The sequence below is a fragment of the Dromiciops gliroides genome, chromosome 6 (genome assembly GCF_019393635.1).
Source record: "Dromiciops gliroides isolate mDroGli1 chromosome 6, mDroGli1.pri, whole genome shotgun sequence".
Lineage (NCBI taxonomy): Eukaryota > Metazoa > Chordata > Mammalia > Microbiotheria > Microbiotheriidae > Dromiciops > Dromiciops gliroides.
The window spans coordinates 84,849,664-84,874,927 of NC_057866.1; the positions used below are offsets into that span (position 1 = coordinate 84,849,664).

Here is a 25,264-nt window from a genome sequence, read left to right on the forward strand (position 1 = left end):
TGACTCAGTTTCCCCTCAACATTCTTGTACTCCTCTGTTCTTTTATGGTAACCCCATAATTCTCAGGTGTCATGATAAATACAGTGTTGGATTTGGCCTTGACATCTGTTACCAGTTATACTAGGTTCTTTAATTTCTCATAATGGCATGAGGATAATTAGGCAGATGATGCAAAAAAAGTGATGAAACAAAGATGAAAATTATTTTAACTGATATCACAATTGTCTTAGCCCTTTATTATAGAAGGGTATATAAGCATAACTTACAACTTAAGGAGGCATCCACTTTTGTTATAAGAGTACATAAGTTACACCTTCTCAATTTATTCTAGAAGGAGGGGGGGACAGTAATATTAAGTTTCAATTTTTGTTTTTATAATCTGTTTCATATGTAAGATCTAAGAGATTCTGAATTTCTTTAGACTTACATTTTTGAGAACTCTCATTGTGTGATTTGGTTATTGGCAAAGCTATTTAAAGTTGTGTTAAGATAAATTTTGTGGGAAATTTTCCAGCTGAGAAGACTTTCTAGCTGATCATCAGAATCTGAAACATGAGAGACTTTTACACCCACACCCGAGACCATGCCCAGGATCCAGAGCTATACACAGATGACATCCCAAGAACCATCTGAGATAAGACTTTCAAAGACTTAAATGAACATTTTCCTCTTTTCCTTTTCCCCATTGCATAGACTATTTGTAATATTCACCTCCTAAAGAGGACTGCCTCCTTTACCTTTTTTAATGTCCACTTACTAAAGGGGAGCGCCCCCTTTAGCATTTTGTCAATGCATCCCTTAATTTCTTGGCTCTCTTTTCATTCTCTTTACATTGTTAGTCATAATTTTCTGTAATGTTATTGCTTCATTTAGGCAAACTCTGTTTCTTAATTAAGCACGGGGGGGGGGGGGGGGAGGAGAGAGAAGTGTGAGAATATTATTCCCAGGAGCTCCCTGTTTAGAGAGCATGGAGTGATCTTTCCAGGGTTGATTCAGTGTCTGGAAGTTACATCACAATTCATGGACTGCCTTCAATTTATGTCTATCAGTGGACTTGAAAGCTACCAGCCAATTAGCTTGTAGCCATGTGTGGGGACAGCCCCCTCTTCCTGTCCCACAGGAAGCTTTTGCTTGAGAAGATTTAGGATTTGTCTCTTGATGGTGTGATCTGCTAGGTGGAGGCAGCTTTTTCTCTCTCTCCTGAGTAGATCTTGGCTAGGTTTTTTCTATTCTTTCAGAGATATGTGTTCTCTCTTTGCCAACTTCCAATATACTTTAATAAATACTTAATGCCTAAACTGTTGCTAAAGCTTCTAATTTGTAAGTAAATCCTAGTTAGCTTCCCCCACACTTGGGGGCAGGTAATGTGATTTAGTTTTACCCATCACAATAGGAACCCAGAATGTAAGATCTACGAACCAAGGTAAGCTGGATGTGGTCAAATGGGAGATAGATTAAAATAAATGTTTTAGAAATCAGTGAATATAAGTGGATGGGAATAGGTTAATCTAATTCAGGTGATCTTTATATGAAGTAGTATGGGAAATAATCCTTTAGAAGAACTGGAGTAGCCCCCACAGTCGATAAAAGGGTAAAAAAAAAGATTGTACTGGGGTACAATCTCAAAAGTCAAAGAATCTTGTCAGTGTGAATCAAAAGCAAACCATTCAATATTGTAGTAATACAATTAATTCTATGCTCCAACCACTGATCCTAAAGAGGCCAAAGTAGATCAGTTCCATGAATACCTACATCATCTTCTATAAATAACCAAAAAAAAAAAAGATGTCACATTCATCATAGGGGATTAGAATGCTAAAATCAGCAATCAAAAAAATAACTGGAATAACAAGCAAGCTTGGCCTTGGAGTATGAAATGAACCGGGGCAGAGACTAAAAGTTTTGTCAAGATAATTCACTAGTCAACAACCCCAAAGGCACCTTTAAACATGGACATAACCAAATGGTCAATACCATAACCAGACTGATTGTATAGAGTTTTTCCACCTTTGGCTCAAAGTATATAATCAGTAAGAATAAAGACCTGGAGTCAACTGTGGCTTGGGTGGTGAGCTTATTACAAAATTTAGACTTAAAGTAGGGAAAACCATTAGACTTTATAGGTATGACCTAAATAACATCCCTTATGAATATGAAGTGGAGGTGATGACTACATTTAAGGGATTAGACCTGCTATACAAATTGTCTAATGAACTATGGACAAAGGTTGGCAATACTGTATGGGAGGCAGCAACAAAAAAGCATCCCAAAGAAAAAGAGCAAGAAATTAAAATAGTTGTCTGATGAGGCTTTACAAACAGCTGAAGAAGGAAAGCAAAAGGCAAAGGAGAAAGGGAAAGATGAATGCAGAATTCCAGAGAATAGTAAGAAGATCTATAAAGGTTTTCTTAAATAAGCAATGCAAAGAAATAGAAGCAAACAATAGAACAGGAAAGACAAGATATCTCTTCAGGAAAATTGGAGATATCAAGGGAACACTTCATGCAAAAATGGACATCCTAAAAGACAAAAATGGTAGGGACTTAACAGAAATAGAAGATATTAAGAAGAGGTGGCAAGAATGTACTAAAGAGCTGTACAAGAAAGCTTAATATCACTGATAACCATGATATGATTATTAATCTAGTGCCATGAATCCTGAAGAATGAGGTCAAATGGGCCTTAGGAAGCATTGCTAATAATGTTAATGGAAGTGAAAATTCCAGATGAACTATTTAAAACTTTGAAAGATAATCCTGTTAAAGAGTTGCACTTACTGCGCCAGCAAATATGGAAAACTCAATGGCGACTGGATTGGAAAAGGTCACTTTGCATCCCTATTCTAAAGAAGAATAATGCCAAAGGATACTTAAACTATCAAACAATTGTAGTCATTTCACACACCAGCAAGGGTATGCTTAAGATTTTGCAAGCTGGGCTCCAGCAACATGTGAACTGAGAATTACCAGAAGTGCAGGCTGGTTTCTAAAGAGGCAAAAGAACAAGAGATCAAATTGACAATATCACTGGATTAGGGAGAAAGCACAAAATTCCAGAAATACATCTACTGCTTCATTGACTACACAAAAGCCTGTGTGTGGATCACAGCACATTGTAGCAAGTCCTCAAAGAGATAGTAGTAACATATCATCTTGTCTCCTGAGGATGCTGTATATAAATGAAGAAGCAACACTTAGAACTGATTATGGAACAACTGATTGGTTTAAGATTGGGAGAGTACAATGAGGTTATATGATGTCACCTAATTTAATTTGTATGCAGAAGACATCATGTGAAATGCCAGACTGGATGAATCAAAAGCCAAAATTAAGGCTATTGTGAGAAATAATCTCACATACACAGATGATACCGCCCTGATGGCAGAAAGGAAAGAATTAAGAAGCCTCTTGGAAGTTGAAAAAGCTGTTTTGAAGCATAACATTTAAAAAACCCATAAGATCATAGCATCTGGTCCATTAATTCCTAAGCACATGGGGTGGAGGGAGAGAAGAAATGGAAGCGGTATCAGATTTTATGTTCTTTGGCTCGAAGATCACTGAAGATGGTGACTTGCAGGCATGAAACTAAAAGATACTTTGCTCCTTGGAAGGAGATCTTTGTCAGCAAGGTGATGTCTCTGCCTTTTAGTATGCTGTGCAGATTTGCCAAAGGTCTGTATAGTCAAAGTTATAGTTTTTCCAGTGGTAATGTATGGCTGACAGTTAAACTATAAGGAAAACTGAGTGCCACAAAATTGATGCTTTCAAACTGTGGTACTAGAGAAGACTTTTGAGAGTTCCATGGACAGCAAAGCCAGCAAGTCAGTCATTAACTAAAGAAATTAACTCTATTCATTGGAAGGACAAATAATGAAACAGAAGGTTAAATATTTTGGCTGCATACTGAGAAGATATTACTCATTGGAAAAGACCCTGATGTTGGGAAAGGTTGAAGGCAAAAGGAGAAGGGAATGACAGAGGATAAGATGAATAGAAAGTGTCATGGAAACAATGAACATGAACCTGGACAAACTCTGGGAAATAGTGAAATTAAAGGTCTGGCATGCTATGGTTCATGAGATCATGAAGAGAAACATGGCTGAACAACTGAGTAACAACTGTGGCAAAGAGGGCATGAACTTCAACTCCTACACTATCTATTAGTATCTTTTCAAGAATCAAGTTATCAAGTTGTTTTTGTATTTTTACATTTTTTATTGAATGCTCTCGGGCAGCGTGCTAATCTCCCCTAACTTCACCTTCATGGGGGGAATATTAAGCACACTTTTCCCCCTTGCTTTCATATTTCATGGTTAGCATGCTTATGTCGTCTTACAAATCACAGTATGTAAGCATGTATGTATCATGGAATAGAAACTTAAACATCTTTCGGGTCCACTTCTCCCTCACATACCCTAACCTACAACTCCACAAAATGCCTAAACCTATGATATGGGCTTCTCTGTGCTAGCTGAGAGAATAACTCAGCTCTTCTAGGGATCTCATATTGGACAAGTCAGTGACTAAGTTACCACCAGGAAAGAATCTCAGCCTTTGTCTCAGCTAGCCTAAACTCATATGGAAGTGGTCTAGAGTACTTGACTGTTCCTCAGAGAGGAGAGGTGACAAAGTCAGTCATACAAGACAAATGACATCATGCATGTCAAGAACCATCAGCTGAATGAGGGATGGCATACTGCTTCTGACCCCAACATGGGGAAAATTTTTTTAAAGGAGTTACTTGTCCCAATTAAGCTAAAAGCAAGAGCTAGGGAAACTCCCTAGTATTAAAATTATGATATCCTCAGTGAGTAATGCAAAGCTTTATGTCCATATCATCTCTGAAACTCATGAACAATCATACATCTATAGCTAGGAAGTCTAATGGTTTGGTGGATGAGTAAGCCTTTGGTGCTCAGTCTCAAGGCTGGCCAGTCACAAACCATAGCAAGCCCAGAAAAAAGAATCTGCCTCGGCAATGACCTGAACAGCTTGTATTCCTCATGAAGAATCCAGTAATTGTCACTGGTCAAGCAGTTCATTGGTATCCATGCACACATATGACACTTCGTACAAGTGGGAATTTCTAGGTTCTCTCCAGAATAGATTGTCTAGTTGTAGAGATTATAAGATTGCAAAGGAAATGGGTAGCAAGTACAAGTGAGGTGGGGGATGAGATCAGAAATAGCAGAATGGCACTGAGAAAGAGCTGTGCTGGACTGAATGTTTTTGTTTTCAGTTCCATAGCATAAAAGGGCCCTCCCCCATAGTAAGGAAGAACTGAATTATGTATACCTCTGTGGGGATAAGGATGTTGTTAGAGCCTCCAGAGCGTCTTAATATCTGCTCCAAGATATGGCCCAGCCCAAAGACAGAGCCTCTGAGGCATTGTGTCATTTGCTAAACAAAATATTCCACTGAGGTGTCACAAGAGGGGGGCCCCAAGAAGTAGGGAAGACCCTTTGCATGATTTTTGTTTACTCTGTCCTATAAAAAGTTGGCAGTTTCTTCAATTTGGAGAGGTAGAGACTTGGGAGCTCTCCTCCCAGTCAGTTGCTCTATTGCAATAAACTGATTCCTGCTACTTTATCTAAAATCTTGGTGTGCAAGTCTCAATCCTTTGGTTGCAGTTACCCACAAACCTAGCCACCCATGACATTTTTGGTGCTGAAACCTGGGAGTGTCAAGGTAGCCTGCAGCTTCACCACCAACTTGATCCTGGAGGTAAGTCCTGCCCGTGCCTCCTCCCTGAGCACCCAATCCCCATACCTTGCAGGTTTCCCCTAAAGGGAGGGGAGAGCTGGTCTCTGGCACCAAAGAAGCACCTTCCTTGCGCAGGTACTATGTCCACTTGAACCCTTTGAGTTGGGGGACAGACAGCCTGACAAGCTCCTAGCTTTGATATGTACTGGGATACAAGGACAATATCCAAGTAGAGGCTTTGACACCCTTACTCTTGGAGAATGGGGCAGGGAGAGAGTATTCTGAGGCACTCCCCCCCAGGATACATATTAAAGAATTGGACCAAATTTGACCTGACTTGAAAAGCATATGGTGTTTTTTTATTGCAATATGGCCTGGCTGCAGTACCAATTAGAGTCTACAGAAGTCTGGCCATGAAAGAAGACCCTGAACTATATGACCATTTTACAATTGGATCTGTTTTGCTGTAGGGAAGGGAAATGGACTGAGATCCCTGTATGTTTTGGCCTTTATGGCCCTAATCCAGAACTCTGAATTAAGGGAACAATGCAGAATGTGTCTAGCTACTCACTTGCTGACAAAACCTGAAAAAGATAAGCTTAATAATGTGGAAATTTATTTTGATTTGGGGACCCTACCTTTAGGCTGAGATTAGAAAGCCTTAGGCCCTCAGGGTCTCTCCCCCTCCTCCTCAGCTTCGGCTGAGTGAAAAAGCCCTGTGGGCTATACAAGATGCCAGGTCAGATAGCTGGGGGAAAAAAAAAGCCCCCAGCTCCGACCTGAGCTGAGCTGAAGGATCCCGGATGGCCTGTGCTGAGGCATAAAGCTCGAGAGCACCCTCCCCCCCCCCAGTCAGCTTCAGCCCCCAAAATTAAGTTAGTCAATTCAAAATTATTCTAACAATAAGAAGGAACGGGGGTCTTTATAGGCCCCCACTTCTAGGACTCCACTGATACATTTGATGATTTCCTTTTATGCCCTGGCAATGGTGGCCCTATAGAAATTCTAGGGATGCCTGCCCCTTCCCCTGCTTCTTCCTCTCCCCTTGCCCCTCCCCTACATTCCCCTTTTTCTTGACCAACCGCCATCAGACCAACCCCTTTGATTCCCCCAAGGCCATGAATGAGTAGTGGCCTTCAGTATGTTCCCCCGAACCTCCCACCCTAGCAGTAAAACCACCACCAGCCTCCACATTCCCTTTACAAGAAACCCCAGCAGGAGACAGGACAGAAGGTATCACCAGGATACACATACCTTTCTCCATGAAAGATGTGGCCCAAATTAAGAAAAAAAACTAGGTCCTTACTCAGAAAACCCCCACTGAATTTATGGATGAATTTAAAAACTTTGCAGCTTGATCTCTCCTGGGCAGACTTGCATGCCATCCTCACGAGCTGCTGCACCCCTGATGAGAAGGGATGTATTTGGGATTTGGCAGAGCAAGTAGAACACAAGCAGGCCCAAGCCTGAGGTCAAGGTCACAGGATACCTGGAGTGGTGGCTGTTCTCACAGTTGACCCTGGATGGGACTACCATGACTCAATAGAGCATGCTAGTAGAGATCATATGATTAGTTGTCTTAGAGATTTTGAGAAATTAAGAAATTTTAAATTTCTCCCAGGGGCCCGAGGAGAAGCTGGCTCTTTTCATGAGCTACCTCGTAGACTCCATGAAAAAGTACACCAATCTAGATCCAAGAAGAGATGAGGGAATAAAGCTTTTCAACATTCATTTTATTGACCAATTTGCTCCTGACATTAGGAAGAAACTCCAGAAATCAGACTTGGGGCCTCAAACCCCATCCTGACAACTTCTTCATGCTGTCTTTAAAGTTTTTAATAACAGGAACCTGGCAGTGGAAGAAGTAAAGGAGAAGGGGGCTTGGGCTCGCTCCAAGGAGCAAGCCACACTCATAGGAGCAGCAATAGCAGCCACTACCAATAGACCTCCGGGTGTTCATACTGAGGCAACTGCTTCAACTGTGATAAATTGGGCCATTGGAGTAGGGAGTAGCCTTCAAAGGCTAGACCATCCCCTCCAACACCCTGCCTCTTCTGTGGTCAGTGGGGCCATTGGAAGCAATCTTGCTCTCAAAGGGATGGCCAAGTAAAAACCCTGCTCCCAGAAATCCGATCCTCTGAGGACTCAAAATGAGGGGGGCCCAGGCACCAGCCAGCCAACCCCCAGGCCCCTGCAATTGACATCTCTATGACTGAGCCCAGGGTCACACTGGAAGTAGGAGGCAAGTCTATTTCCTAAGTTCTTTTTTTTGTTTTGTTTTGTGTGGCAATGAGGGTTAAGTGACTTGACCAGGGTCATACAGGTAGTGTCAAGTGTCTGAAGCCAGATTTAAACTCAGGTCCTCCTGAATCCAGGGCTGGTGCTTTATTCCCATTGCCACCTAGGTGTTCCCTTTTAATTTCCTAATAGACATGAGGGCAAACTTTTCTGTCCTCCTTTCTCACTTGGGTCCTACAGTCCCCTCAGGATAAGTTGTGGCAATTGGGGGAAAACCCTTAATTTCAACAAACTGTCTCTTATTTGCATACATGAGGATCATGTTCCACCATGCTTTCTTGATCTATCCTTCTTCCTCTGTCCCTTACTGGGATGGGATGTCATGCAGAAGCTCAAATCACAATTTACCTTGATCCCCCTACTCCCAGTCTTCCCCGGAGTACTGCTTGCCCCTCCTAAACCTAGTGATATTTGCAAGTGTCTGGGAACAGATTGTAAGAAACAGGTAAACTGAGGCAGGATCCCATTCTGGTGCAAAGCATGAAGGCCTTTATTACAATCTTGCAAGAAAGAGCATGCACCTCTTCCCAAGTTGTGCAAAGCATTATCACAGCAATCACTTTATCATGTCCCTAAGAGAGATTCCCTGCCCTCATTTCACTGTTGCCTGGCTACTCTGGATGCACACTCTTCTTGACACTCCTACTTCATATTAACTGCTAAACATGTACCCCCACCCTGACCACACAATGCATGTTTAGTTATGTTAAATCTCCACCCAGGGGTGTGAGATAATATGCATGAGGCTGATTAAGCAAGCCCAGTACAACTTGAGGTTAACTAGGGGACACGTAGGGACCAGTTTGAGCTGGTGTGCACATTTTTCCTGATTCTGAGGGGAAATCTGTCCTTGTGGAACAACTCCTGATTGGACAGGGATTTAGTAGCTTTCCTGTTAACTGACATTATTATTGTTATTGTTATTGTTATTATTGTTATTATTATTATTGTTATTATTTTAGTGAGGCAATTAGAGTTAAGTGACTTGCCCAGGGTAACACAGCTAGTAAGTGTCAAGTGTCTGAGGCCGCATTTGAACTCGGGTAGTCCTGACTCTAGGGGCAGTGCTCTATCCACTGCGCCACCTAGCTGCCCCGTTAACTGACTTTAGATAACTGTAACTGCTGGCTCAGCAGGAAAAGGAAGTGGGGTGGGGTAGGGAAGGAAAGAAGGCTCTGGGACTTGAAACAACGTGACTTGCCTACCCTGAGAACACATTTTACTTATTTCTTCTCAATCCTTCCTCTTTTTATTTATCCATTTGTGTTTCTCCTCACCCTTTCTTCTTCTCCCATGACAAGTAAATCTTATTCAACATTTCTTCCTCCTCCTGATTTAGGACTTTGTTGTTGTTTTTGTTTTTTTTCAAGGTACATTTTATTTTCAGCTATGAATTCTCTCTCACCTCTACTTCCTTCTTCACTGAGAAATCAAGGAAAACAAAACCATATCTCAAAAGTGTATAGTTAAGTAAAACAAATATCTGCTTTGGTCATGTTAAAGACAAGAAAGAACTATGCCTCTATTTCCACAGTGAGTACCATTACCTCCCTCCCTAGAGGCAAGTAAGCATGTCTTATCCTGTGTCCTCTGGCACAGTGGTAGGTCATGGTATTGATCAAAGGTCCATCTAAGTCTTGCAGAGTTATTTGTCTTCATGATAGTGTTAGTTATGCTATAAATTGTCTTATGCTGCTCACTTCACTTTGCAGCAGTTCATACAAGTCTTTCCCAGTTTCTCAGAAACCAACCAATCACGGGTTCAAAGCACTTACACTGCTCGTCCGTACTTTATGGCCATAGGGAAGCTGCTAAATATAAGAAAAAAAAGGAAGGAAGAGATGCAGATCGGGGGCCAAGGTGCCAGCAATGCCCTATTGGTAATAAAGCTCCAGGTTCAATCTGCCATGGATTTCATAGTCCCCCAGGGTCACATGGTCCTTGAAAACTGTTTCATTTCTTCAGGATGATCTTGTTCCAACAGGTGCCCATCTAGGCCACACTCAGTTTCTTCAGGTCCCCTATTGAGTCTTTGGGGTTGCATTTCACACAGACCTTCTTGCCCAAATGGTCATTGCACACCACCTCAATCATGGTTTTGGGATGCCCTCCAGCAGCAGCACCACCACCACTGCCGCCGCCGCCGCCGCCACCCTCTAGGTCTTGTTTAACCCCCCATCAGAGGATCTTCATTTGATATCCTTCCCCAGCTCCTTTCAGTAGAGTTACTACCTGAATCCCCTCCACTACCCTAGTAATTAAGTTAATAAGGAATTAAGCAAGGTATAACTACTAAGGCTACCAAGGCACACAGGAGAAAGAACCCCAATTGTTTTCCACCATCCTCCCTTGAACCAAGAATTCCATTTTTGAACAGGTACATGAGCCACCATCATAATTTCTGTGCTATTGTTTTAACTACTTTCCCATTATAAGTTTTCAAGCAGCAAGTACTCAGATTTAATTTTCTGCAAACTTCCCCTCTTCCACTAATAAGTAGTCTAGAACCATCCCATGTTATAAGATGCCTTCTCTCATTCAGGTCATTTGGTCAGCTAATAATTCTAATGCTAATACATTTTGATTAGTCATCATTTCCAATACCACCTGAAGCCTGATCAATCTAGTAAAAAAAAAAAAATATATATATATATATATATATATATAGGGGTCCTGTAGCTCCAGCTCCTGTCCTGCGCCCAGGCGGCAGGTCCATATGTTTAGATGACTCTCTTTGAGGGCCATTCATCTCCCCACCCATTGGCATCACCTGTACTAGTTAAACTGGTATCTATACTACTCTTTGTCTTCCTAATTCCTCATAGACCAGGACTCCCAGTCCTCTTCCTTGTACTTCTTCCAGCAGGAAGAACTGTGGTTGAAGGATTCCAATATAGCATGCCCCTGACCAGCAAGCTGGTAGGCATGTATAAGCAGTTAATCCACAAATCCAATAGTGTCCCTTCAATGCTGGTTTAACACTGGAAAAAATACTTTAATGCTCCCCATTACCTACATAGGGTATGTAGTTTGGGTCCCTATTGGGACCCCAGGACCCAAATATCGATTCTCCGTATGGAGATCTCCATAACTGTAGTCTCTTCCCATGTCTTCCCCCATTAGTATTTTTAGTATCTCAATACAATTCAAACCTTACTTTCCAAGTTCCATTTTGGTGTTATCAACCCCACAGCCATCTGAGGGCTGTGTGTTTGACTGGTGCTATTATATTTGACAAGTACTTAAATGTGAATTAATTTGAGATGCTGTTCTACCTCCAGTCTCCCCAAAATCTCCTTTCTCAGCACTTGATGCATTTAAGGAAGTTGGGGTACACGTTAACCAGGTACCATTGGGGTGAAATATTCCTGTTTGGTTCCACTGACCCTTCCACTGGCTACAATTAATGGGGGGGGGTCTTGTGTATAGGTCCACTTGCTGGTCCCCAGATATTGTCCCGCTCCCTCTTGACTTAAGCAATATTTCCCTTCTGCTCCTTTTTCTAGTGGCCATACATATATTTCAGCTGGATTCCACCAGCCTGTGCCATTATGGACTTCTGATCAATTGCTCAGTATCCATTTGAGTTCTAGGGGAACCAGGATCCATGGCCATTGAGTCACAGACCACTGGCCCCCACGTACCCAACATTTAGTGATATAAAAGGCAGTGGCTACTGCTTTCACCAGTTACAGGAAAGTATTTTCTTGCCCCGTGGGTGGGTGGGACTCGTAGAGACTGCACTACCAGTGGAAGTATGAATATAGCCCATAATGCAACACCCATTATTCTAACTATTGCTTAAATCCATACTTTACACAAGAAATGGTTCCACCACCCTTCAGGTAGGTTGCAGGTCTCACTCAAGACCTTAATGATTATAGACAGACCCCATCCAACTCCTGATAGCATTAAATCAACAGCATCCCCCTTGTCCATTCAAACTCGTTTTTCACTTTCAATGGTCCCAATGTTTCCTCTCACCAACTCTTGGTAGAGTCTGGTGCCAGAACAGGTCCCTTCGCATGGGTATAATGAGTCCAGCCCTGCTCCACAGTCTGAACAGGCATTTCAGTGGTCAGGAGAATTTGGAACAGGCTTCCCACTCAGGCTGCAGTTGGGACACTCCACAGTTTGATGAGAACCCAGTCACCAGGCTGGAGGCAATGTACTAAGAACTCAAGGGGTGGAGGAGTGCTGCTCTGGCAGGTCAGTGGATCGAGCAGCTCCTGGCCTTACGGCCTCGGGTCACCGTGTGTGCCGCCACCAGGATGCTGCTCTATAGCATTGAGTGCAGCTCGATCTGTGCCTCCATCATCATGGGATGAGGAGCCGTGGTCGGAGGCGCTGAGGTCAGCAGAGGCGCCACAGAGCGAGGAGTCGCAAGGAGTCGCAGGCAGCAGCCAGCCAAGGCTAGCACACACTGCTGCAGCCCCGAGAGCCCAAGGACAGGGGCAGCCGCCAGCGAAGTGGCCGGGAGAGAAGAACGATAGAGCAAAGTAAACGGACAGATTGGCCGTCCCAAAATGTGTATCTCTCGTTCTGCATCCTGGTCCGCCACCTCTGCAGCATCCCGAGTGCCTCCCAAAAGCTAATCAAGTCCTCCACTGATGTAATGCACATTTTAAAGCATAAATTTTGTTTAATAAATTTATATAAAAATTTTTTAAAAAGAACTCAAGGGGTGGCAGAGCCAACAAGCCTTCTTCTGAGGTCTGGCAAAGAAGATAGTACCAGTACATAGTCTCTTAAGAATGCATCCTTTGTGCTCGCTTCGGCAGCACATATACTAAAATTGGAATGATACAGAGAAGATTAGCATGGCCCCTGCGCAAAGATGACACGCAAATTCGTGAAGCATTCCATATTTTTTTGAGAACTAGTTTTACATGTAATGGAAAAAAATAAAATAGTTTATTAATAAAAAAAAAAGAATGCATCCTTTGTGTCTAACATAGAAATCTCTTCCACCTTTCCCATATATAGCAATCCAAATAGCATTTCTTAAGGGGAGAGGCCTAAATCTTTCTGTGAGGCTGTCCTAATTTTCAACAAGGTGATGGGTAGGCACTTGGTCCATGGCAGTTTGGTCTCCAAAATTAATTTAGAAATTTGCCTTTTAATAGTTTGGTTCATCTTCTCTACTATTCCAGAAGAGGGGGGTGCCAAGGAGTATGGAGTTCAAAGATATAGCCAAGCCTGCCATGATTCCTTGTAATACATTAGATGTAAAATGTGTACCGTTGTCAGAATCTCTTCTCTCCACTAGGCCATTTTAGGGAATTATTGCTTCCATTATTGATACACCAGGGGCAATAGCTGCCAGCAAGGGGTAAGTTTCCACCCACCTGGTTAGGTGATCCACCATCACCAAGAGGTATTTCAGTTTTCCCACTCCTGGCATTTCAGTAAAGTCAACCTGAATACTTTGAAATGGTCTCAAACCTGGCTCATCCCCCTGATGGTGTCTTTCCAATCACCTTCTTGTTTACCTTTTCACACACAGCACCCCCTCACAGACCTGCTTAACCAACATATAAATTCCCTTGCGCCCGAATTTTTTTAGTACTAAGTCGCACGCGGCTTGAACCCCCCAGTGACTGCCTTGATGTAAGGTAGTATATTTCCTTCATCACAGGTTTGTTAAGCATTTCTCAGCCATCTGGTAATATCTACTTCCCTCCTTTAATTTCAATTGCTCCTAATTCAGCTAATTCCTCTTTCTCCAATTAAGTAAATTGTGGTACAACCTTCGGGGTCAGAGGGAATATTTGCTTGGCCTCAGTATCTGCCATCCTGTTACCCCTCTCTTCTAACGAAGACACCCTGCCTGATGTCCCTCCACATGAACCATCAATTTTTTCAGGAAGGAGGTTTTTTAATACTTGTCTCACTAATTCCCTGTGGGACAGTTCTTTCCCTATACTATTAGGAAGTCCTTGTTTTTCCTGGATCTTTCCAGGAAGCACAACCCCTTACGCATATTTTGAGTCTGTATATATGCTCCCTTCTCCATCTAACAGTTTTAATGCTCAGCTCAGTGCACACAACAAGGGTTGGGAACCGATCTGCTTCTCTGAGAGAAAAGTCACCTGCACTTATTATTGCATATGCATTATGCCTTTTTCCCTCTCATACCTGGGAGGATACATCTATGAATAACCTGAGCCCCTTGTGGAAGGGAAACCTCCCTCAAATCAGGTCTCACCTTAGTCTGATATTCTATTTTGTCCAAGCAACCATGTTCTATTTCCTTTCTTTCCTTCCTTGTTCCCTTCCCACAGAAATTCAACAAGATTCAGATTATTATCTATGGTAAGTACTAAGTCATCCTTTTCCATGAGTATAGCCTCATATTTTAGTATCCTAGAATCAGTTAATCATCTACTGTCTTTTATTCAAAATACTCCTAACTTGATGGGGTGTTCTTACTATCAATGCACCTCCAAAAGTCAGCTTTCTACTTTCTTCAGTGAGAAGGGTGGCTGCAGCCACAGCCTGAATACATCTGGGTCATCGTGTGGACATTGGGTCCAGTAATTTAGAGAGGAAGGCCACGGGCTACCTCTTGCCTTCTCTCTCCTCAGTCAGTACCCATAGTGCTGTGCCCTCATTAACATTTACTAATAGGTGAAAGTTTCTTCAATCTGGGGAGAGCAAGGAAAGGAGCTTGAATCAGAGCTCGAGGTTCTCTTAATTTTTTCTCTTCTTTTGTTCAACTCAGTTGGGTTGGTTCTCCCTCTAATAATTTCAAGTAGAGACCCCTGGTTTTCTGGGCACATGAGTCAATCCATAATCTACAACATCCTACTAAACCTAGGTATTTCCTTAATTCTTTGTCTTGGGGAGGGGAAGTCCTATTATTCCCTGTATTTTGGCAGAGATATCCTCCTTTTTCCTTCACTAATTAGGTGCCCCAAATATTTGACTTTCTCCATGTATTGCAGTTTAGTTTTGGAGACCCACAGCCCTTTTTCTCCTAAAAAGTTTAGTAATTGACGGGAGGCTTCTGCCACTATATGCCTTTTTACCCCTGATACCAATAGATCATCCACATTATTATAGCAAAGAGATCCTCACTGGGACTTGGAATTCTTCTAGTAAATCCTCCAATACTTGAACCAAACAGGTTAGGAACTTCACTGAACCCTTGTTGAAGTACTGTCCACCTATGTTGTTCTTACTGCCTGGTCACTGGATTTTCCCGAACACAAAAATATCCCTACTTTTTGAATCTAGAGGGTAAACCCAGAGGGCATCTTTATAATCTACCACACTGAACTATTTATGTTCAAAGGGGAATAGAGTGCATGGATTAGGAACCATAAAGTACCTGTACTACACTATGCAATTTATAGCTCAGAGATCCTGTACCAACCATCTCCCTTCTGCACTTGGAGGATGGGGGTGTTATAAGAGGACATGCATGGTTTCAGTAATCCATCTTTTATCAATCCCTCTATTACAGGCTGGAGTCCTTTCCTTCCAATGGAATAGGATATTACCTCAGATGAACACTCTCTCTCTCTCTCTCTCTCCCTTCAAGTAGGCCCTCAAAGGTTTGACTTGTAGACCACCCCCCTTGATTCCCTTCTCTAACCCAGACTACAAGGTCAATTTCTCTTTCCTCTTCTTCTGTCAATAGAGCCATTTTAATGGAAATTTTTTTGGATTCATGGATCTCTACATTTAGTCCCCATTGTATGATCAAGTCTCTGCCACACAAATTACTTCCCACTTCAGGCATTAGCAGAAGTCTGACCGGAGCTTCCTTTTCCCCAGTCTTCACTTTCATCTCCTCAAAGAGAGGAACCTTAAACCCCTCACCCTTAACCTCATGGACTCTCGATCTTTCTTATGATAATCTGGCTCCACAGGGAGGCAAAGTTAAGGATGATCTAGAGGCTCCTATATCCACCCAAAATACTATTTCTTCTTCCCCAGGTCCCACCTTCAAATTTATCAAGGGCTCTTGGTGAGACCCTTCTTTAAAGAGCCCCTGACTCCTCTAGTCCTCAGTGAAATCTGCAGCCATGAGAGGAACTACCTTTCCTTCCCTAGGTCAGGGCACTCCCTCTTTAGGTGTCCTGCATCTCACAATAGTAGCAAGTCACTAGTCTCCTCCCCTGGTTTCCTTGCAATTTCTTACAATTCTGATGGTTCTTTTTCCTGGGGCCCTCACCCTTCCCATCTTCTGGTGAAGTCCCTGATTCTATCTTTTTTCAGACTACCTCATTCACATTAGCCACGGTCATTTTAGCTTTCTGCTTCTCTTCCTCCTTCCTAAGACCCTCTGGGCCTCCCTGAGTAGTTCCTCAAGGGGCTTCTCATTCCAATCCTCTTCCTTCTGCAGTTTTCTTTGTATGTCTGGCCAGGCTTTGGTCATAAAATGTACCTTTTTTTTTTTAAGTGAGGCAATTGCAGTTAAGTGACTTGCCCAGGGTCACACAGCTAGTAAGTGTTAAGTGTCTGAGGCAGGATTTGAACCCAAGTACTCCTGAGTCCAGGGCCGGTGCTTTATCTACTGCGCCACCTAGCTGCCCCACAAAATGTACCTTTAATAATCCCTTCCCAATTTCTGATGGGTCCGTTCCGAATACTTTCTCATCTGATCTTTTTAATTGCTGCACAAAAGCCAACGGGGTTTCATCTTTAACCTGTTGGCCCTTGAAAGCCTTGGACCAATTTTGAGCCTTCAGAGTTGCCTTCTTTATTCCTTCCAGAATCATTCTCCTAAGCTGTTCCATATGCCCCGTCTTCCTGATCATTATTATTCCACCTGGGGTTCTGATTAGGGAATTTCCTTTTAGCCGGGACCACCCCTGGCCCAGGGGTGTTGTCATACTCCCATTTTTTTTATGACAGCCCTTGTCATTCCCCTTTCCTCCCCCAAGAATAAGATATTCATGATAGTTCATTGCCTCTCCCCCTCTCCCCCTCTCTCTCCCCCCCCTCTCTCCCCCCCCTCTCTCTCCCCCCCCCCCCTCTCTCTCCCCCCCCCCCCCCTCTCTCTCTCTCTCTCTCTCTCTATATATATATATATATATATTGGGTCCGAGAAACTGATCAATTGTTCCTGCTAACCCCACTGGATCTTTCACCAGTGACCTCATCTTCCTTAAAGGACCTCACTTCCGAGCTGGAAAGTGGGGCATTAACAAAACCAATTTCTCCTCAGCCTAGGGGAACCTCTAAGAAGGAACAAGTCCTGTTGGGGAGCCTCTTTTCCTGTGTCCCCAGTGTTGGAGGACCCAGGTTTCTCTGCGACCTCCTTTCCAAGAAGGGAGAAATTTTAAATGTCCTTCTGGCATTGTTCCATTTCCTTACAGAGTCTAGAATAGGGGCCCCAGGTTTCTTCCCGATCTTCTGGTACAATTCCCAGAACATAAAGGAGGGGGAAAAGACTGAAAGGGGGTTCCAGTCTTTCTTTTTGAATTCATTGCCTTCACTCTCTTCCTTGTTCCCATCTGCTGGGGAAGCCTTAAAGGGAAACATTACTACCAGTCTCCCCTTTAACCAGCAGAAGGCATAATTTACTCCTCTTGATGCAATGGTGGGTCCCCCTCTGACTCACAATCAGCAGCGTGACTATTGAATGGGATCTGATACAACACAGTGAAAGCTAGCTAACTGACTTGGTCACAGAAGCAGACAGAGATTGCACAGAACAAGGTAAGAAACGTGCATTTGGGGACAAATTATTGCCTTGTTGCTCTGGGGGTCAAGGGAGTCACTGAGATGTTTAAAAAGAATGAAGAGGCTTTGAGAAAATGTGCTCAAGACTACTTAACTCGGGGGGGGGGGGGGGCAGCTAGGTGGCACAGTCGATAAAGCACCGGCCCTGGATTCAGGAGTACCTGAGTTCAAATCCGGCCTCTGACACTTGACACTTACTAGCTGTGTGACCCTGGGGGCAAGTCACTTAACCTCCATTGCCCCAGGAGAAAAAAAAAAAAAGACTACTAAACTTGAATCAAACAAGAAGAACAGCAGTATCAGGCCCTGAAACTCTATGCAGAAGAAAATCTAGATAAAGCCAACCAAGAGATTGCTCAGGTTCGGACAAAAGCCAAAGCCCAGAGTGCAGCATTCCACGCTGGCCTCAGAAAAGAGCGAATGAAAGTGGAGTCTCTAAGAGAGAGTCCTCCAGCAGAAGGACCAAGAAATTGAACTGACAAAGATCTGCAAAGCTGGGAAAGTGGCTGTTAGTCCAGCATCTCCTCCCTCGGCTGCTTCCTTGTGACTCCCAAGTATTTTTTTTTGCCTTATCCAGAAATAATCTTCCCCCATAGCAGAGAAGGACACATGCTCACTGCTCCCTGTTCTGCTTTGCTGCAGGCTCAACAGCCTCGCAAAAGACAGGACAACTCCTAGAGGTCTCGGTCCCTTTCTTGAGTACTTTTTCATTTGTTGGTAGTCAGGTGGAACAAACCAGGAGGCTAGCTGGTAGTTTGGGCTTTCCAATGTGTGGATTGTTGTGGTCTCTGTTTCCTGAGCTCACCACCTCTGTGCAGACTCGGGTAGTTATTTTGTGTTACCTTCTAATGATTTTTTTTCTTTTGAAGATGACCGGTTGGCTTTTATTTGAAGGGAGTGTAATCTGTTGTTCAAGTCAGGAGAGGGTTTTCAGTTTGGGTTTGATGCTCACTGAGTACACCTTATTGTTCTGAAGGAGCTGCTCCCTCTTCTGCGAAGCTACAGCATCAGATTGTGGCTCAAGATGTCCTGGGAAGGTCCCCATCGCTTCTGAACAGCTGCTGCTGCTTCTGTTTTTTTTCTTTTCTTTCTGTTTCCTTTTGAAGGCAGCGATTCCTGTCCATCCTATTGTTCCCAATCAATACACCATAATGACTCAGATTCCAGGGAACTCAGTGATTGATATGAAGGATGTCTTCTTTTGCATGCCACTCTGATTGAATGAGTGTTTTCCCCCCAGACCCTCTCCCCCAGTAACTGACCCGAATACTGCTCCCACAGGGTTTCTGAGACAGCCCTCATCTGTTTGGAAGGGCTCTTAGTAAAGACCTTCAAGGATTTGTCCCTAGGGAATAGTTCCCTTATCCAATATGTAGATGACATACTTATTTGTAGCCCCTCCTGCTATTCTTGTCTCTCTATCACTACACAAACTTTAAATTTTCGAGAACATGGCTATAAAGTTTTAGACCAATAAAGTCCAGTTGATGTCCCAGTTCATAACTTGTCTTGGTCATATTCTTACTCCCACTTTTCACTCTCTTACCTCTGATAGGAAGCAAACTATCCTTTCCACTCCGCCTCCTTCTACTAAAAAAGGAATTTCGCTCCTTTTTGGGGATGGCAGGATTTTGCCATATTGGATTCCATCTTTTGGTATCGTTGCTAAGCCCTTGTATGATGCAACAACTGGCCCAGACTCTGACCCCCTATAATTGGGGCAGGGGAGCAGGAATGTGCTTTTAACATGCTAAAAGACAGGTTCACTTTTGCCTCTGCTCTTGCTCTTCCCCGAATTAGAAAAATCTTTTGCCCTCTCTGTAGATGAAAGGAAACAATTTGCTCTGGGGGTGTGTACCCAACTTTTAGGACCTGATCTAAGTCCTGTTGCCTCCTTCTCTAAACAACTTGACACTGTAGCATAAAGCTGCCCTGCTTGCCTGCAGGCGTGGTGATAACAGCTGTCATGATTGAGGAAGCTTCCAAGTTAACTCTTGGATAGCCTCTACAAGTTTTTACCCTTCACCATTTTCTGAGTGTGCTAAAGGATAGGAAACATAGATGGCTCACTAGTGGGTGTATGACCAAGTACCAGGGTCTTTTACTGGACTTCCCGGGGCTCACCTTAAAAGTATGCAGGACCCTGAACCCTGCTACCCTCCTCCTACTATCTGAAGCAACCTCACCTCATGACTGCGTAGAATTAATAGTCCACAGCTTTTCTAGCCACTGGGACCTCAAGGATGCCTCCCCGCCTCAGAGCTGATATAGTCTGGTTCACTGATGGCTCCTCTTTTGTTGAGATTGGGGAAAGGAGATCTGGGTACTCCATCATTTCTATCGCTGACACCATGGATGCCCAAGCCTCCCCTCCCCCAGGGACTTCTACACAAAAGACAGAATTTACTGCCCTTACAAGGGCATAGAACTGCCTCTTTATCTCAGCCAATATCTATATTGGCTCTAAATATGCCTTCCATGTTCTCCATGCCCACTAGGCAATCTGGAGAGAGCAGGGATTATTAACCAGCAAGAATTCCCCCATTGAACACAGGTCAGAAATCATTCAATTCCTCAAGGCTGTGACCCTCTCTATCATACATTGTCAAGGCCATCAAGTGGGGGATTCCTCAGCCACACAGTGTAATTGAAGGGCAGATCTTTGGGCAAAGGCAGCAGCCAGAAAGTGTTGTGCCCGTGTCTTGGTTCCCATCCATCCCTCCATGCTTCCTGAAGTCTCCCCGCTCCTACACACAGGAGGAGGCAAGCTCTGCTGCTGGTCAAGGCTATACCTTTGAAGACACAGGTTAGTACAGCTTCCCCTAATGGTCAGATCCTCCTTCCTGGAGATATGGTCTGGAAGTTAGTTTCTGTTTTACATCAAAATACTCACCTAGGGGAGCAGCTAGGTGGCGCAGTGGATAAAGCACCGACCCTGGATTCAGGAGTACCTGAATTCAAATCAAGCCTCAGACACTTGATACTTACTAGCTGTGTGACCCTGGGCAAGTCACTTAACCCCCATTGCCCCGCAAAAACAAACAAACAAAAAAACTCACCTAGGAAGGAATCACTGATTACCCTGATTAAGACCCTGTTTACAGGGAAGGGTATTTCCAAAACTGTTAAGGAAGTTTGTCCCCACTATTCCCTGTGTGCCCAGATCAATATGGATGAAGCCCTGAAATTTCTCCTTCTTCTGAAACCAATACAGCGATGGGGGTGAGGAGGAGCTCCCTGGAGAACACTGGCAGGTTAATTTCACTCATTTGCCTTCATGTCAAAGGTACAGGGTCCTTTTAGTTTTTGTTAACACTTTTACTGGATGGGCAGAGGCATTTCCTAGCAGATCTGAGAAACCTCAGAAGTAGTCGGAGCCCTCCTAGGTGAAATAATTCTGAAATCCAGTCTAACAAAATCCCTCCAAGGCAATAATGGCCCAGCCTCTCAGGTTACACAACTCATAGCAAAGGCATTAGGCATCACTTACACTACGTTCATTCTGCCCGGCACCCCCAGTCCTCAGGAAAGGTAGAATGTATGAACCAGACCTTAAAAAGAACCAAGTTTTATAAGGAAGCAAAACTTGACTGGGTCCAGCTCCCATCACCCTGACATGAATAAGGATGGGCAGCTCCAGCTAAAACGGATTTAAGCCTTTTTGAACTCCTTCCTGTATGGCCGAACCATTTCTCACAATGGATCCTCTTTCTGATCCGGACACACGCCATTACTAGGTTTTTTTTCAAGACAACACGGGCCTGTACATCACACCATCTGGGAGTTTGCAGACAGGATACTTCCTAAGCCTTTGGTACAGGAAAACACTAGCATTTAACATTCAGCTCAACCAGAGGACCTGGTCTATCTTAAGGTCTGGAAAACAGATGAAGCCCTTAACCAGTTAGCTTCCTGGCAGGAAGGCCCACATCGAGCAGTTCTCCCCACCCCTAAAGCAGCTGAAGGGACAACATTCTTGGACTCTTTTCTCGGATTAAACCTTTTGTCCCGCTGGCACCTGGTGGAGACGTGGCACAGTACTCCTGCCAGCCTGTGGAAGACCTGAAGTTTCGGTTCAAAAGAAGAACCTGAATGTGGTGATCAGTTATTGGATAATCACCTGCTTTCAAGTTGTATGTTGCTCTGCCACCCTTCTTCTACTAGTATTGTCTACCCTAGGGCACCCGAACTCTTCTGCTAGCCCATCACCATGTCTGGTTGCCTTTCTGCTGGGCTTTTGCTCCATCAGTTCCTCTTCCCGTGCTACAACCTCCAGTAACATGTTGCTGTGGCTGTGCAGTCCGATAAGAGCCACAGCTCCTGCCGCAACGAGGACATCAGAAAACTGCGCTCTCTGTTGCCCGTCGGTTTCTGCATCTCATTTGTTTTTCTTCCTCCAGAGCTTGGAGACCCATCTCAGCTGCGTGCAAGCTGAACTCCATCAGGAGAGTTTCCCTGGCTATCTCCTCCCAGCTGCCGGTATCTATTCCCAGAGCCCTCAAGTCTTGCTTGCATACATCTCTGTAGCGGAAGCTAGGGGCATCCAGCAGGTCTTTGGCCTGGGGCTAACTCGCCATAAAGTAGGTCTTTAAGAATGCACCTGTCTTGCATGCAGTGCACATGACCAAGCCAGCACAGCTGTCTTTGACAAGAGTATATGATTAAGAATTGGTTGTCAGAGATAAGGATACACAGATTTTTTTTTCCAGATGTTTTTTATAAGTATCAGGGAGGAAAATAGGATGGCTCCAGCAGATGAAGGTGTTCATTAGAGAGCCATAAAATCTACCAATTATCTTGAGGAAAGAAGAAGTCACAGTAAATAGGAGCTTATCTGCTAGCTATAAACTCCCAGACATTTAGAGAGGCAAATGGTATGCAACACCCCAAATAACTCTGAGGTTTGTTTGACACCCACTTGTATATTGTCTGAGTTCAGTTTAATCTCATTAATCTAAGGTTTCATAAGATTCTTTTGGATAAGGGGACTCCATCAAATCCAAGTGGTTTATATATTTATTAAACATCTCATTTACATCTAGATTATTAAATTTTGCATAATAACAGGTAACCAGAACTGTATGAGTATTGGCTACATTGGCTATGATATGAACAATTCTTTGCATGATGGAGAGTAAACCTAGCTAGCTAGCTAGGTGTGCAGAGAATCAGTAACTCTGAAGTCAATTAAGCTCATTTCAGCTTTGAAGCTAAGCCATATCTGACTGCAGGATATGTGACTATGGATATATCCTACTTATGGTCTTTTTAGGGACAACTTTATCTTTTGAGAGATTTTATCGAGATCTCCTAGTAAGGCCTTGAACTGAACCACTTATCACCAAGGATGCCTTCTGATCTGTGTATCAAAGCCATATCTTTGACCCCTGGAATTCCTTACTCACCCTCCCCTTGGGAATGGGACCCACTGACTCATTCCTTTATAAACCCACCTTTCATTCCAAATTCCTTACCTGCCTTTGTTTAAACTGTATATGAGCCCCTGCAATCTATTACCTATCTTCCTATTCAGCAATAGGCTGGATAGTAGCCATGATCATGTTAAATTGTCTTAACTAGTTAATAAAAATTTTCTTTAATTTCACAGGCATCGTCTCTCTGGTTTCCTTCCCTTTTAGGAAGGAAGGGATTTAAATCTCAAGAAATGGCCTTTGCATTCTCAGGTCTTCCCCTTGGGGGAAAGAGTTATAAATTGCATTAAGAGAACGTTTGGCTCCCATTATTAAAAACTGTAAGCTGAGGCAGACCAAAAATAGTGTACCGAATGGAAGTCCCTTATTAGAAAGGCTTCTTAAGCCAGGGATGACCAAAAAGCAAGTGATTAATTTTTGTTATATCTGGTCTAGAACAGTAACTAATTCAGCAGGGTAGTCATTGTAGCCCAAGCATAGCTCTTTTAATTAGCTTTTCCCCCTCACTTTACAGAAGCTAGTTAAGTATCCTCCCAAGGAATCCTTGGCCAATAGCTCTGAGATTTCAGAACTGCCTTCACTGGCTGAATCATCTCTTCAACCTCCTCCTTCCTACTCATTTGCCTCAACTGAGTGATTTCTTTTGAGAGGAAAAAATAGTAAACCCTTAAAGGCATTTTTTCTTCTACAAGAAGCTGTCACCCATGATCAGAGAAAATGTAGCTCAGGCAGCATATGTCCCTTTGGGCCCCACTGATCTGTGTACTTGGAGAAGGGGCACCCCTATATTTGATGAAGATCTAGCAGCAGTGATTACTCAATTTCAGACAGGCTTTTAATCCAGTTTGGGGTGCTGTGATGGAATACAAGATAATAGATACAGCAAATCCTACAGGTGGATTGGGCCAATTTAGGTCCCCAGACAATTCTAAATGGAACACAGATAATCCCGATAATTATATTACAAAAAGCTAGGGAAACCTTACTCAAGGGAATGAAAGTATGTTTGCTTAGGTAAGAAAACTGGGTGCAATTCTGTAAGAATTGGTTTGGGGACCCTGCCTTTGGCTAAGATTAGAAAGCCTCAGGCCCTCAGGGTTTTTCTCTGTGTGAGCTGGGCCCCTTCCCTCCCCGTTTCAGCTGCAGAAGCCTGTGGGCCTGGACCAGACAAAAACCCCAGCCCTGGGCATGGTGCAGTGGGCCATGTGGAGGCCCCAGGCACACAGTGGGGGTTCGACTCCCTTGAGCCCTGAGCTTGGTATACATGGCTGCCTAGACCTACCTCCCCCAATCCCCTCCCACCCCGGCCCTAGGGCTGCCACCAATTATCTTCCTGTGCGTGGGTGTTTGGCCCTGGATTCCCAATGAGAAAGGCCTTTTATATACAGGGAAGTTAGACGGTGGAGGGAGCAGAGAAGGAAAAAGCAGCAGCTGCAGGGGAGCTGAGAAGGAAAGAGTCTGCCGATGAGAAAAGAAGGGGTTTCCAGTGAGTTGAATAAAGGTGGCTTTTGGCTAAGAGGGGAGCGACTGGGAGCGCAAGGCAAGCGACGATAGGGAGACGAGCAATGGAGAGGGAGGAGACTAGAAGCAGCACAGGAGGTGAACCAGTCCAAGTGAGGGGAAGGCAGCAGCAGGGGCCAGTCACACTGACAGGCTAGAGATGAGGGAGGAGATTTCACAGTGGCAGGGAGAAAGTTAAATGCAGTCAGCTCGTATTGTCCTATTTTTCTTTATCCTTATCTCTAAATTTATTCTTATCAATAAACCTTGTTTTTGTTGTTAAATTGAAAGGAGGCCTTTTAATCTTGTTTCTTGCTAGTCTGGGAGAGGCAGTTGGAGAAGAGGCAGGCCCTTACAGCTTGGCCCACACGGGGCTTAACAAACCTGGGGGATTTTTTAAACCCCCAGGCAGATAGGAGCTCCCAGACAGGCTTAGGCAGCTAGTAGCTTTCAGATGCCAATCCAGCTAATTTGAGCTATAGAAAAGTTTCAGATTGGCGACCACAAAGGGCCAGCTATAGAAAGCTATTTTTCAGACAGCCAGTTATAATTTCAGATTGGCCAGTCAGCTATAGTTTTTCAGATAGCTTAGAGCTAATTTCAGTTATACTTTTACAGATTAGACAGATCAGCCAT

General features: G+C 43.7%; 1 non-coding gene and 1 pseudogene across 1 annotated transcript; one reads left to right on the top strand and one right to left on the bottom strand.

Annotated features, from left to right (window-relative positions):
• Positions 1 to 9,874: 9,874 nt before the first annotated feature.
• Positions 9,875 to 10,094, bottom strand: LOC122732829 (annotated as a pseudogene).
• Positions 10,095 to 12,765: 2,671 nt separating this feature from the next.
• On the top strand, positions 12,766 to 12,872 carry LOC122733198. Its single transcript, XR_006353782.1, has one exon. It is a non-coding gene; the product is annotated as a U6 spliceosomal RNA (small nuclear RNA).
• Positions 12,873 to 25,264: the final 12,392 nt, after the last annotated feature.